This window comes from Elephas maximus, chromosome 15, assembly GCF_024166365.1.
Source record: "Elephas maximus indicus isolate mEleMax1 chromosome 15, mEleMax1 primary haplotype, whole genome shotgun sequence".
Lineage (NCBI taxonomy): Eukaryota > Metazoa > Chordata > Mammalia > Proboscidea > Elephantidae > Elephas > Elephas maximus.
In genome coordinates, this window is record NC_064833.1 from 19,001,612 (window position 1) to 19,014,714 (window position 13,103).

General features: G+C 43.0%; 1 protein-coding gene and 1 long non-coding RNA gene across 2 annotated transcripts in view; one reads left to right on the top strand and one right to left on the bottom strand.

Moving 5' to 3' along the window:
• Window positions 1-12,065, top strand: part of LOC126058853 (uncharacterized) — a 62,019-nt gene extending 49,954 nt beyond the window's left edge. Inside the window, exons 2-3 of the long non-coding RNA XR_007513299.1 lie at window positions 10,012-10,160; window positions 11,861-12,065. This is a non-coding gene — a long non-coding RNA (uncharacterized LOC126058853). The remainder of the gene's footprint in view (window positions 1-10,011; window positions 10,161-11,860) is intronic.
• FER1L6 (fer-1 like family member 6) overlaps window positions 1-13,103 on the bottom strand; it is a 155,169-nt gene that overhangs the window by 134,219 nt on the left and 7,847 nt on the right. The window lies entirely within an intron of this gene.

Here is a 13,103-nt window from a genome sequence, read left to right on the forward strand (position 1 = left end):
TAGATTACAAAGAGCTTTCATTCGCAGCTCTGTGTCACGGCAGCTATGTGAGGTAAAAGAGTGGGTCCCAGAATTGATAGATTAATTGTATGGGTTCCAGAAGACTTGAAGGACTTAGTCAAGGTTGCATGGCTAACAACAGGCAAAGCTGGAAATTGTGGCAGCCACGAAAGTGTGTGGCTCAGATCCCTGGCTGTGAGGGGCACAGTTGACTGACAGTCCCAGCTGCTGCATCTCCTGTGGATCTATTACCTAGCCACTGAGGCCACACCTCCCAGCCAGTGACTGGGGCTGCTCCCAGCCAATGACTAAGTCCAGTGAGCGAACTAATTCAAGCCCCTTCCTGTGCAACATGGGACTTTCTTCCATCAACCTGACCTAAAATTTCTTAGAACTTCACTATAGTGTGTGACTTTCCTACCCAGGGCCCCTTCCTTCCTCTTCTCCTTCACAGGTGTCAGCGTTATGGTCTGCTGGTTCTCCCTGCCTGCTCCTGCCCTTCCCCTTTACCCTTCCCAGGCATTTCCCACAATAAATCTCCTTACGCCAATCCCATCTTGACACCTGCTTTTAGGAGGACTCAACCTAACACAAAGCTCAAATCCAGGTCACGGAGCATTTCCTTGGAGAACTCACAACATTTGTTATCAGTCAACAAATATTTACTGAATTCTTATTAGATGACCAGGTCTGTGCTAAGCCTTCCGATTCACGAAGAGGCCTTCCACGAATAAAAAGGTTCTATGCTGAACTACATTTGGAAAATGCTTGGATAAACCCAGTTTAGCAAGACTTCTTAGATTCTCCAACATGTTAACATGAAATAAGACTCCTCAAAAATTCAAAATCCACAGAATACAGTCATTACCAAATTAATTTGTCAATAAAATTTTTATCCAGTTCTCCTACTAATCTTGCAAAACTCTGGTTTTTCACTGAACACAATTTGAGAAACATTGCTAAGCAACACCCTTCCCCAAGTGCACACCTATCCTTTTGCTGGTATTGCTAAGGAGCCTCGAAACCAGTTTGCAATAGTTTAGCTTAACTAGTAAAGAATGTCTGCCTTAAGCACTATGCTCTTTTAACAGCAGCTCGATAGACTAGCTAGGAACGTTTGGGGGCAGTGAGTTTACGTCAATGGGGGAGAAACGGCTCAGAAAAGGACAGTGAGAATGATTGCACAACCCAAAGAATATAATCAATGTTACTAAACTGTACATGTACAAAGTGTTGAATTGGTGTATATTTTCAATGACAAAAGAAATTTTAAAAAATTATATATTTTTAAAAAACTGATGGTTTGATAGTCTCTTCTGCTATCCTCAGAAGGATGTGCTGTTGAGAAATAAAATAGACAAAAAAAACAGGCAGAGAAAGCCAATGACCCAGGCAACCCTCAAACAACACCATCTTCCCTCGAAGAACAGGAAATTATCTTTTACATTAAAGCTATGTTGCTATTTTTAGTAAATGGGATGCTTTTGAATATTTAAAAGAGGTGTCATCTTCAAGAGACAGATAAACCAAATAAGCCTTTAAACACAAGCAGCGGATTCTATGCATTCTAATACTGGATCGATCATTCCTGGCATTACCCACAAATTAAGATTACGGCCAGTCATTGGCTGTCGAAAGTCAGTGACTGTTTCTCAGCCAATGTTCACGATTCAACACTTAAATGAAAGGGGAATAAATCCATGATTTCTGCAGGTTTCTGAAAAGCTCCTGGAGATTCAATCAGCATGTTTGAGACAGAATGGCAAAACCCATTTCCATATACCAAGGTGGTCTGCTTGTGTAAACACAGTTAAGTGAGAGTCACCTGGGAAGAGTGGTCTCTGTGGATCCTTAGTAGATCCTTGGTAGATCCAGAAGGGATGCAGCAGCTGGGGCTGTCAGTCAGCTGTGCTCCTCACAGCCAGAGATCTGAGTGGCACATTTTTGTGGCTGCCACAATGTCCAGTTTTGCCCCTTGTTAGTCATGCAACCTTGAGTAAGTCCTTCAAGTCTTCTGGAACCTGAACAGTTAATCTATCAAACCAGGGTGGAGGGACCCACCTCTTCTACCTCACATAGCTGCTGTGACACAGAGCTGAGCAAACAGGGTCATTTTAGGGACCAAACCAAAACACCAAACCTACTGCCGTGGAGTCAATTTCAACCAATGGCAGCCCCATGTGCTTCAGAGTAGAACTGTGCTCCATAGGGTTTTCAATGGCTGTAATCTTACAGAGGTAGATTGCCAGACCTTTCTTCTGCAGCACCACTGGGGGATTTGAACCACCAACCTTTCAGTTAGTAGCTGAGTACAAACCATTTGCACCACCCAGAGACCTGTATTTTAGGGACAGGAGACCTAAAATAAGCCTCTGGAGAATTCAGTCTTCTTGAATGCCACAGGATTTCTTTCTTCTCTCTCCTTGAGAAATACAGTAATGGAAAGAAGATGTTCTCAGAACGGAGGAATGAGGAACTAATTGCTCTTTATCACCCACTATGTAATAAGATTGAAGTTGTCAAGGATTTCATTTTACTTGGATCCACAATCAACAGCCATGGAAGCAGCAGTCAAGAAATCAAAAGACGCATTGCATTGGGCAAATCTGCTGCAAAGGACCTCTTCAGAGTGTTGAAGAGCAAAGATGTCACCCTGAAGACTAAGGTGCACCTGACCCAAGCCATGGTATTTTCAGTCGCATCTGAAGACCGAAGAAGTGACACCTTTGAATTGTGGTGTTGGTGAAGGATATTGAATATGCCATGGACTGCCAAAAGAAGGAACAAATCTGTTTTGGAAGAAGTACAACCAGAATGCCCCTTAGAGGCAAGGATGGTGAGACTGCATCTTACATACTTTGGACATGTTGTCAGGAGGGCTTAGTCCCTGGAGAAGGACATCATGCTTGGCAGAGTACAGGGTCAGTGGGAAAGAGGAAGACCCTCAACGAGGTGGATTGACACAGTGGCTGCAACAATGAGCTCAAACATAACAATGATTATAAGGATGGCGCAGGACCGGGCAGTGGTTCGTTCTGTTGTGCATAGGGTCGCTATGAGTCAGAACCGACTCGACAGCACCAAACAACAACACCAACATGTAATAAGCCTGGGAATAGGTACCTTACAAATCCTGAGTCATTTAACCTTCACGGTCTGGGGGGTAAGAAGCCCTATTATCCCTGCTTTTCCTTAGATGCAGAAATGGAAGGCTGGAGCAGTAAAGTTATCTGCACAAGATCTCAGAGACTGCAAGTGACATTTCTTAACATTTCTCAGTCCTGTGTTTGATTCTGTCGTCTGTTATCTCTTGGTTGTAGAATTATTTGTGGGTGCTTTTTTTTCTTTCCTATGCTTCCCTGGTGGCACAGTGGTTAACAGCTCAGCTGCTAACCAAAATGTCAGCAGTTCAAATCCACCAGGCCCTCCTTGAAAACCTATGGGGCAGTTGTACTCAGACCCATAGGGTCACTATGAGTTGGAATCAACTTGGCGGCAACAGCTTCTTCTTTTTCTGTATTGCACCCTCCCAATGAGGACCATAAATTACATTGATTTCAGAAAAAATGTCCATATTTTCCTAAAATGGAAAAGGCAGTAAGACAAATTTATTATTACTAAATGTATGTTGAAGAGCAGCTATATCAATCTTGTATTACCGACTAATTATCTATATTAGGCTGAGTATATGCAAAGAACCAGAAATAACTAAGTCCCTTTCCTAAAGCTGCTAATATTCAAGATGGGAAAATTAGGAGCAATTAAAAAAATCATAGTGATAATAGACTATCTTCTCCCCAACCTGGGTATCAAGGGCACTGTCAGTGTTTGGCAGACTCTGCTCATTCCTGTGCCCACAGACTGGAGAAACAAGGCTCAGAATGCCTGCCGCTCATAGGCCTCTTCTCAGAACCATGCGACCTCAGTCCCTTGGCCACAGCTGATTAGTCCACAGGCTCATCAGCAGCCTGGGAGGTGGCCTGCCATAAAAGTTGTGCCCAGCAGTGATGACAGTGTCTGGCTAAATAAATGAAATTCAAGGCAAAGAGAGCTGAGAAGCCGGTAGCAAGGGCAGAAGCCCAAAACTCACACAAGGAAAGGCGACCTGCTGAGGCCACAAGGAGGGACTAGCAACAGGGCTGCAAGAACAAAGTGTCAAGAGAAGTCAGAAGGTAGAGAAGGAGCAGAAAGGAGTTATTTGGTGGCAGTAAGAGCAATTGAAGCATATACAGAATAGCTGAGTGAATACCCATTCAATGTATCTGTAGAACAAACTTCCATTATTGGGGGCATCTTGCCTGCTATTAACATTAACCGAAATAACACACTGCATAACACAAGAAAGTCATCACCAAACCTGGCTATTGGACAAGTCTCTTTCTAGAAAGGAGAGTCATGTTCTAAAAGGCCCAGGAGAAGCAGTCCGTCCTCTTTCAACTCTTGTGCAGTGAAAAGAGGATGACTTAGGTTCTTGCATCAGAGTCATCGTTTTAACCTACAGTGGGCAGGTACAAGGAGGGGTAAGAGAGTGGATTGGGCTGATCTCTGATCTGGGTAGCTGATAACTATAAGCTCTTATCCATTGGCAATCGCTCCCCGGAGAACTTGTTCAGAAGGTTTTGAAGCGGTGATAGATTAGCTATGTCTGCCATGGGAAAGGTATAGAAGAGTGGTGTGTGTATTTTCTGACTCAACTACTGAATATCTCCTAAAAGTTAACATTTTTAGGCTTAAATACACAGATCGTCTCGTTTTGTTAATAGTCACCTTCTTCATTTAACAGGACTCCCTGGGTGGTGCCGATGGTTAATGTGCTCACCACTAACCAAAAGGTTGGTGGTTCGAATCCACACAGAGGTGCCTCAGAAGAAAGTCCTGCCAATCTATTTCCAAAAAATCAGGCATTGAAAACCCTACAGAGCATAGTTCTACTCTAACACACGCAGGGTCACCATGAGTTGGAACTGACGTAACAGCAACTGGCTTCGTTTTGGTTTTTCCCTTAACAATCACAGGGCTGAAAAATGTCAGATGGTTGGTTCCAAGTGAACAAGATGTCACAGTTGCCTTATTTTGTCTTAAAAAAAAAAAAAAAAAAAACTCCAATGTTTATTTAAAAGATCAGGCTACAATTATCTCTTATCTAATGTCAATGCACTTTCTAAGCTTAAAGGGTGATATCTTAATTGACTCAGTAGAGACACTAAAGGGCTTAAAAATTGATGGTGAAAAAATAGGGCACCACACGGCTGATTAAGGAAGGGGCTGCTCTTTGTCTCCTCCCCAGCGTCTGGCCTTCTTGTTCGATTGCTCCCCGAAGAGTGTGGGCTATCTTCTGGCGTTCTGTGCCAGAAACAACAGGGAGGGTTAAGAGCAATTTTAAAGTATGTGGACAGTTCACTTGAGACATCCCTGTTGGTATTCATCTTACTGTAAATATTAGGTCCCTGGTGACCTGGTCATTGGCCACCTTGGGCCAAGAGGTGACTTTTCTTCCCATCCCAATACACAGATATAGTTACTTCTTTTCCACACAACTGGCATTTCAGAGTTGTTTGAGCGACGCTTGCCAAATGAAAACCAATCATCTAGGTGTCCCTCATTCTACGATTCTCTGCTTCCAAGAACACTTTTTTCTAGTTTTCAGCATCAGCCAGTTTGGGGGGTTTTGATCTCATCGTCTTCTCTGCTTTCCTTTTGTTGGCCCCTTTACTGTACATCTTCCTCTCTACAGACACGAGAAAAACCAAAAACCCAAACCTGTTGCCGTTGAGTCGATTCCGACTCATAGCGACCCTGTAGGACAGAGTAGAACTGCCCCTCAGGGTTTCCAAGGAGCTCCTGGTGGATTCAAACTGCCAACCTTTTGGTTAGCAGCCGTAGCGGTTAACCACTATGCCACCAGGGTTTCTACAGACACGAGGGCAGAAGAAATTAAAACTGGTATAAAGCAAACAGATAATTTTGTCATTGGTTTGCCGTTCTCATATTTTTCATGAAGCAAGAGTTAAAATCACTGGATAAAATCATTTTGCTTGTGGCTTTAATTTCCATGTGCTTTCTATCTCTCATTGCCATTGACACGTGCCATGGACTCTGGTGTTCAAGGTTAACAGGAGGTGAGCCTACAAGTGATTGAGCCTGTTGAGTCCACCCATCACCAACAGGGCCTGTACCAGCACTGAGGTGGGCAGCCTCTCACACATGACAGTGTCCCCCAGATCCATTTCTGTTAGTGTCAGTGATCAATAAGTCCAGTCCAGAGCCTGCTGTTTCTGCCGAAGTTCAGGGAGGCGTTTACCAGTGTTACACTTGGCCATGATTTTCCACCTTCCCGTTTTTTCCTACATTTTAATCGTAAGCAGTCAGATAATTAGTTTAAGTCCTCCCTTAAAGCAAACCTGGACTATCTAATTATGCCAGGCAATAAGAAGGTGCTCAAAAGCTGAAAGGGACATGTCAAAAGGACATAGGAGCCAAGCTGAAGGGGACATGTCAAAAGGACGTAGAAGCTAAGCTGAAGAGGCTCCCTCTGGCAAAACAGGGGACAATTCGAGTATCAAAATAAATGAAAGAAATTGATTAATACACATTAAATAAATAAGTCCACACTGATACTAAGAAAAAGAGGGTTGGGGAAATGAAAGAGCAAGGAAATTTCTTTTAGTACATAGAAAGAATGCAAGAAATTTTTTTTAACTAATGCAAAAAAATTACTTAACCATTGGCCCTTGAGTTGACGCTGACTCACGGCAACCCCACGTGTGTCAGAGCAGAAATGTGTTCCATAGGGTTTTCATGGCTGATTTTTGGGAAGTAGATCACCAGGCCTTTCTTCCGTGGTGTTTTGGGTGGACTCAAACCTCCAGTCTTTCCGTTAACAGCGAGTTCACTGTTTGTACCACCTAGGGGCCCCTGACAGCTGTTAAAGAGCTGTTAAAGACAAGATGTTTTCTTTGAGAGAAGCAGAAGAATTAAAAGACAATTTTAAAGAGGGTTGCTTTCTTTGTGGCCCGATATTATTTAATGCCATGTCACTGTACCCCTAGAACCATTGCCTGCCCCACCAGCAGTATGTGGCCTGCAGTTGGGAAACCCTACCCCTCCCTGCCCATACCTAATGTGTTATGTCCCTGGTTCGCTGCAGTTTTTTAAGAAGCTCCAAGGAGAGGGGAGAGACAGTAATGTTTAATAGTCCACAATGAATTGTTGATAGTGCCCCTCATAGAGAAATTCTGGGATGGGAGGAACCTTGCCAGGCTCTGTTCAATCTCATTCTGAAAAGAAGAAAATTCTGTCCGCGGCGCACTTGCAGGACAAGACTTTCCTGCGGCGCCCATGGCAGTCGGTGTGACAGTTGACAGGGAGATTCTCAGAGTTTCTTAACCCGGGTGCTTCTGGCTTTGTAACCGAAGGAGATTTACTTTCCTAGAACAGGTGTGTACACCGTAAGGGAATCTGAATGGATCCTAGAGCCCCAGACACAGTAATTCCTGATCAGACTTGCAGTAAATACCCCTCCTCAATACCAGGAAAAGCAAGTGGGAGAGAAAGAGAACGGATTCTTCTAAGTGGTCTCCTGCAAACTCCTTAGGAAAGAGCTTGGGCAGAGGTAAAACTCACCCACAAATCATGCAAAGTTTGGGTGAGACTAGACCCTTGTTATTCAGGAGGGCAACTTCCCAGGACCCTCATAAATCCACAGGTTTACTTCTGCCCATTAATACAACATTTTCCCCATGAGATGTAATGAAAGATACGTGAGAAATGCAGGCAGTGCCTCCCCAGCCTCAGTGGGAGCAGCCACAAGGGCAAGGGCGGGTCAAGAACAACAGACCACAGAGCCGATGGGGCTGGGGTGTCATCCTTGCCGGGTCACTAGCTGAGGGACCTTCTCTCACACTAGCCTCAGGGAAGAGGTTCAATCCAAGCCTTCTCACAAAGACAGATTTAACGTGACCTACCTTCTAGAATTTTTTTTTTTTTACCTTCTACAATATTAGAGGCCCTCCTCAAATAATTAAAGCCAAGACTATTGGTTTATTTACTGAGGTAAGTCTTACCACGTGCAGGCACCACCTCAGTTCATCCCATAGCACCCCTGAAGTACACGCTAGTATCACCCCTGTTTTAAAGACAAGAAAACTGAGGCCTACAGAGAGTTAGTTGCTTGCCTGGAACCACTCAGATAATAAATGATGGAAAGGGAATTCAAACCCAGGCAGTCCCTCCTGAGGTACATGAAATCACTGATATATATATATGTGTGGGTGTATATCTATATATAAAAATATATGTGTGTATATATATATTTATGGAAACGCTGGCGGCATAGTGGTTAAGTGCTACGGCTACTACCAAAAGGTTGGCAGTTCGAATCCACCAGGCGCTCCTTAGAAACTCTATAGGGCAGTTCTACTCTGTCCTATAGGGTTGCTACAGGGTGGCTATGAGTCAGAATCGACTCAACGGCACTGGGTTTGGTTTGGTTGGTATATATATATGTGTGTGTATATATACGTGTGTGTGTGTATACATATAAATTAACTAGCTGTATCATAATATATAAGATATATACATATATATATCTTATGGCACAGTTAGTTAATTTATTATTGTAGCACACATTTGTTAAGTATCTTTATAGGTGTCAAGGACATATGAGATAAAAAAGAAATCAGGGAGGGAGGTGGATGTGGCAATAAAAGTATAAAAGGGCAACGTGAAGGGTCTTTGTAATGACGGAACTATTCTATATCTTGACTGTGGTGGTGGTAGATACCCAAAATTACATGTGATGAATTGTATAGAACAAAACACACACATGCACACACAAACACACATACACAAATGAGAACAAGGAAAACTGGGGAAACCTGAGTAAGATCAGTGGACGGCACCAACATCAGAATCCTGGTCGTGATGCTGTACTAGGGTTCTGCAAGACGTTATCACTGAGGGAAGCCAGGTCAAGGATGCCCGGGGCCTCTCTGTATTGTCTATTACAACTGCATGTGAATTACAAAGACCTCAATAAAAATTTTGATTAAAAAAAAGAAAGAAAGAAAAGGGGGAAGGAGTACATAGGAATTCTCTGTACTTTCTGCCCAATTTCTCTATAAACCTAAAACAACTTAAAAACAAAACAAAACAAAACCCTTTGCCATAGAGCCAGTTCTGACTCATAGCAACCCCATACGGTTTCCAAGGCTGTAAATCTCTATGGAAGCAGACTGCCACATCTTTCTGCCACAGAGCCGCTGGTGGTTTTGAACCGCTGACCTTTTGATTAGCAATCAAATGCTTTAACCACTGTGCCACCAGGGCTCCTAAAAAAAAAAAAAAGGAGGGGGGAGGGAGGAAGAAGTCGATGCCATCTGGAGGATAAGTATAACACAAGAGACACAGGCCCAAGGATGGAATGACTCAGTTGTGTGCGTGCCTATCTTGCCCACTAGATTGTGGTGTCAGAAAGGGTGGGGACCTGTCTTTTATAATGCATTGGCCCTAAGGCAACAATGGCTAAGCAGGGAGGGTTTCCTTTCTTATTCTCCCTCTCTCCCATGGTCTTAGCTTGGACTGTATCCCATGGTACCTGCCCCTCGACCCTGTGTACCACTGATGTCTTCCCTTCCCTGAATCTCATCTGTCAAGGGCAGCTCTCAACATCACGTTTGCAATTAAGATATCAATGACAAGAGCAGCCTGGGGTAGTAGAGTGGGAGGATAGTAGAAACACCACTATACCTACAAAGTGGAGACCCATCTCTATATTTACAAATATGACCTGTCCTTGCTTCAGGATTCCCTTCTAGGAAAAGGAAGAAATAGTCATATATTTTTAAAAATAGTTATGCCCCAGGGTTGACATGAGCTCTTGCAGGTAAGAGCGGCTGGTGCCTTAGAAAGAATATAGGATTCTGGAACCAGAAGAATTGAATTAGGTTCTTAATTCTACTACCTAGAGGCTATGTGACTGTGGATAAATCAAGTAACTGCTCTTATTTTCAGGGTCTTCAGCTACCAAGAAAAACAATCCGGTTACCATCAAGTCATTTCCAACTCATGGCAACCCCATGTGTTGCAGAGTAGAACTATGTCTCATAGAGTTTTCATGGCCGTGACGTGTAGGAAGCAGATCACCAGGCCTTTCTTCCAAGGTACCTTTGGATGGGTTTGAACTGCCAACCTTTCAGTTAGTAGCTGAACACTTAACCATTTGTACCACCAGAGGCCCTCTTCAGCTACAAACAGCTACAAAACCTATTATCCTTCCCTCACATGAATGTGAAAGAACTTTTAAACCCCAGAGCATCAAACAAATGTGTGACTACCCCTGCCTAGTTCCCCATTGTCTTCTCACTCACTTGCATTTATGTGGGGCAAAGTAGGCACTCAACAAATAAGTGTTGAATGAATGGACGGAAGAATATCATGGGCCTCTAGTGAGACTGTAATCTTGGTTCCAACCAGCCCTTAAAACCTCTCAAGCCAAAATACCCAGAAGTTTCCAGAGGATCTCTATCCAGGTCCTTGTCACAGCTTAACTTTTAAGCCCCAGGAGACCCCATTCCAGAGTCCATTGGTGAGTTCCAAACTCTTAACCATTCATTGCACTGGTATTAAGTCACTCTCCACTTCCCTTAGAAACACCCTACCTGGGTGTGCTCCACTCTTTGTAGATTGCTGTTCTCAACAATGAATCAGTTTAAGTAAATGATGACTCTTATAAGAATGACCTGGCACATAGTCATCTTCTATTTATATCCTACAACAGCTAAAAGGAGATATGTATAAAAGAATCCTATTTCCTTGTCATTATCCTCATATCCCAGCTGTTTTTTAGTTGCCAAGAACAGAAACCCTCTCTGGCTAGGTTAAGTAGAAAAGGAATGTGTTAGAGGACATGAACATGTTGCAGATTTTCCAGGAGGTCCCGAGAACCGGGCTTGAAGGCTACAGAGCCAAAAGCAATACCCAAATCACAACACAGATTAGTTCCTGGGTCAGCCCCAGTTCTAGACGCAGATGCTCATCTTATCCATGGCACTGGAAACTGGAGGGTACACCCAGAACCTCCACTACTGCCCTCTCTAAGAAAGTAGGCCTATTTGCCCTTCCCCCAGAATGATTCTATGCTGCACTAACATTCAATCCAAATTCTCAAATAAGAGCATCTGATTGGTGGAACCTGGGTCACATGTCTGCACCATAGCTGCAAGGGAAGCTGGGAAAGCAAATATCTAGCTTCTACCTTGGGAAGAATATACATATTGGAAAAGATGTTCAAAGATGCAGAGTAGCCAAAAAGAAAAAGCCCATTCTATCAGCAATAACCAACATCAATAAGTCACCACCATGCAGCTGTGATACTAGTTAATCTAAGTATCATTTTTGCTCTAAGAGAATTGAAAATATGGGAATATTCATCTACGTTACTCTAGTATACAAAGGTAAACATTTATTAAGATTTTTGTAGAGAAAGTAGAAAACTTTTTTCCCAAATTTCATTAAGAGGTAATTTACAAAGCAAGAAAATCCTTGATTCATATTAAAGTGTTGATAGAAAAATTAATGATCCTGCCTAGCCTTCATAATCATTTGTAACAGTTATATAAATAAAACCATCCATTATTCATGACACGCACTACCTTTCATTTCCAGAAAAAAAGTGAAAAGCAATCCTCAGACAGTAACTTTAGAACCACTGTGACGTATATAGGTAGGTATGGAATGGCAATCCATAAAGCTCCACAAAGAACAGAGTCTGTCAGGCTGAATCTAATTCAGCTCCCTAAGCCAGACAAATGTGGCTCATTCAGAAGAAGCAATAAATGTGATCTATTTTTTATTTTGGCAGGGTTTGGGATTCTCACTTGAATTATGCAGGCATCCATAAAGGAAGATAATATCAGCCAGCCCACCCAGCTACTAACCAGGAGGACAACTTCTGAGAAAAGTATTGATACAAGATTTTGACTAAGACAAACAGTGCTTCCACAAATGCCAGTGTGGATATTCTCAACATTTAATACATTTATTACTTTCAAAGTGCAATAAATAAAAAATCCAATTTAACAAATGAAAATTGAGCTGTCTCTTAGATTTTTTAGTAAGTAAGTGTGACTGAAGTCCCTTAATATTGAGGTGGATCATCAACTTATAAACAGGTCTCAGAGAAGCAAGATGGTAGAGGGACACTACCACGTTGACTATACCAGTACCAGGGACCCTTGGGTAGATTCTGATTCATGGTCACCCAGTGTGTGTCAGAGTAGAACTGTGCTCCACAGGGTTTTCAATGGCTGATTTTTCAGAAGTAGATCTCCAGGCCTTTCTTACAAGGCCTCTCTGGGTGAACTCGAATCACCCTTTCAGATAAACTCAAGTACGTTAACTGTTTGTACCACCTAGGGACTCCACATTAACTAAACACATCGATTATAACATTCAACCCAAGTTCACCATATGGACCAAGGTGAGCCTCAGAATCTAGAAACACAGTGATTTCTCTTTGCAATGGAAAGTGGAAGTGGGAGAAGGCCTAAGAAGAGGAATTACTAGACTGGCTGTGTTTATAGGAAGGAACTCTGGCCCCGTGGTTAAGCACTCAACTGCTAACCAAAAGGTCTGTGGCTCGAACCCACCAGCTGTTTCATGGGAGAAAGATGTGGCAGCCTGCTTCCATAAAGATTTCAGCCTTGGAAACCCTATGGGGCAGTTCTATCCTGTCCTGTAGGGTCGCTTTGAGTTGCCATCAACTCAATGGCAGTGGATTTTCTTTCTTCTCTCTTTTTTTTTTTTTTTTTGATCTGTGTTTATAGGAGCCTGTGGCTCTGTTGTTTTTCACTTAGCACCAGTAGGGGGCGCTACATTCCCCTCGCTAGTTGTCTCCTCTGGGTTCCTGGTACATACCTTCCAGGCCCCCACACCATGGGAGCTAACTCCCTGCACAGAGGCTGGGCACAATCCGTATTCACAGAGCCTAAAATTCTTTCTGACTTTAGAAAGTACTACAACCTGAGGCTTTTTACTCGGTCTGAGATTTTCCTCTTTTTCCTGTTCCCTTCAAGCTGACCTGCCCTTCAGTGACTCAGACTGGA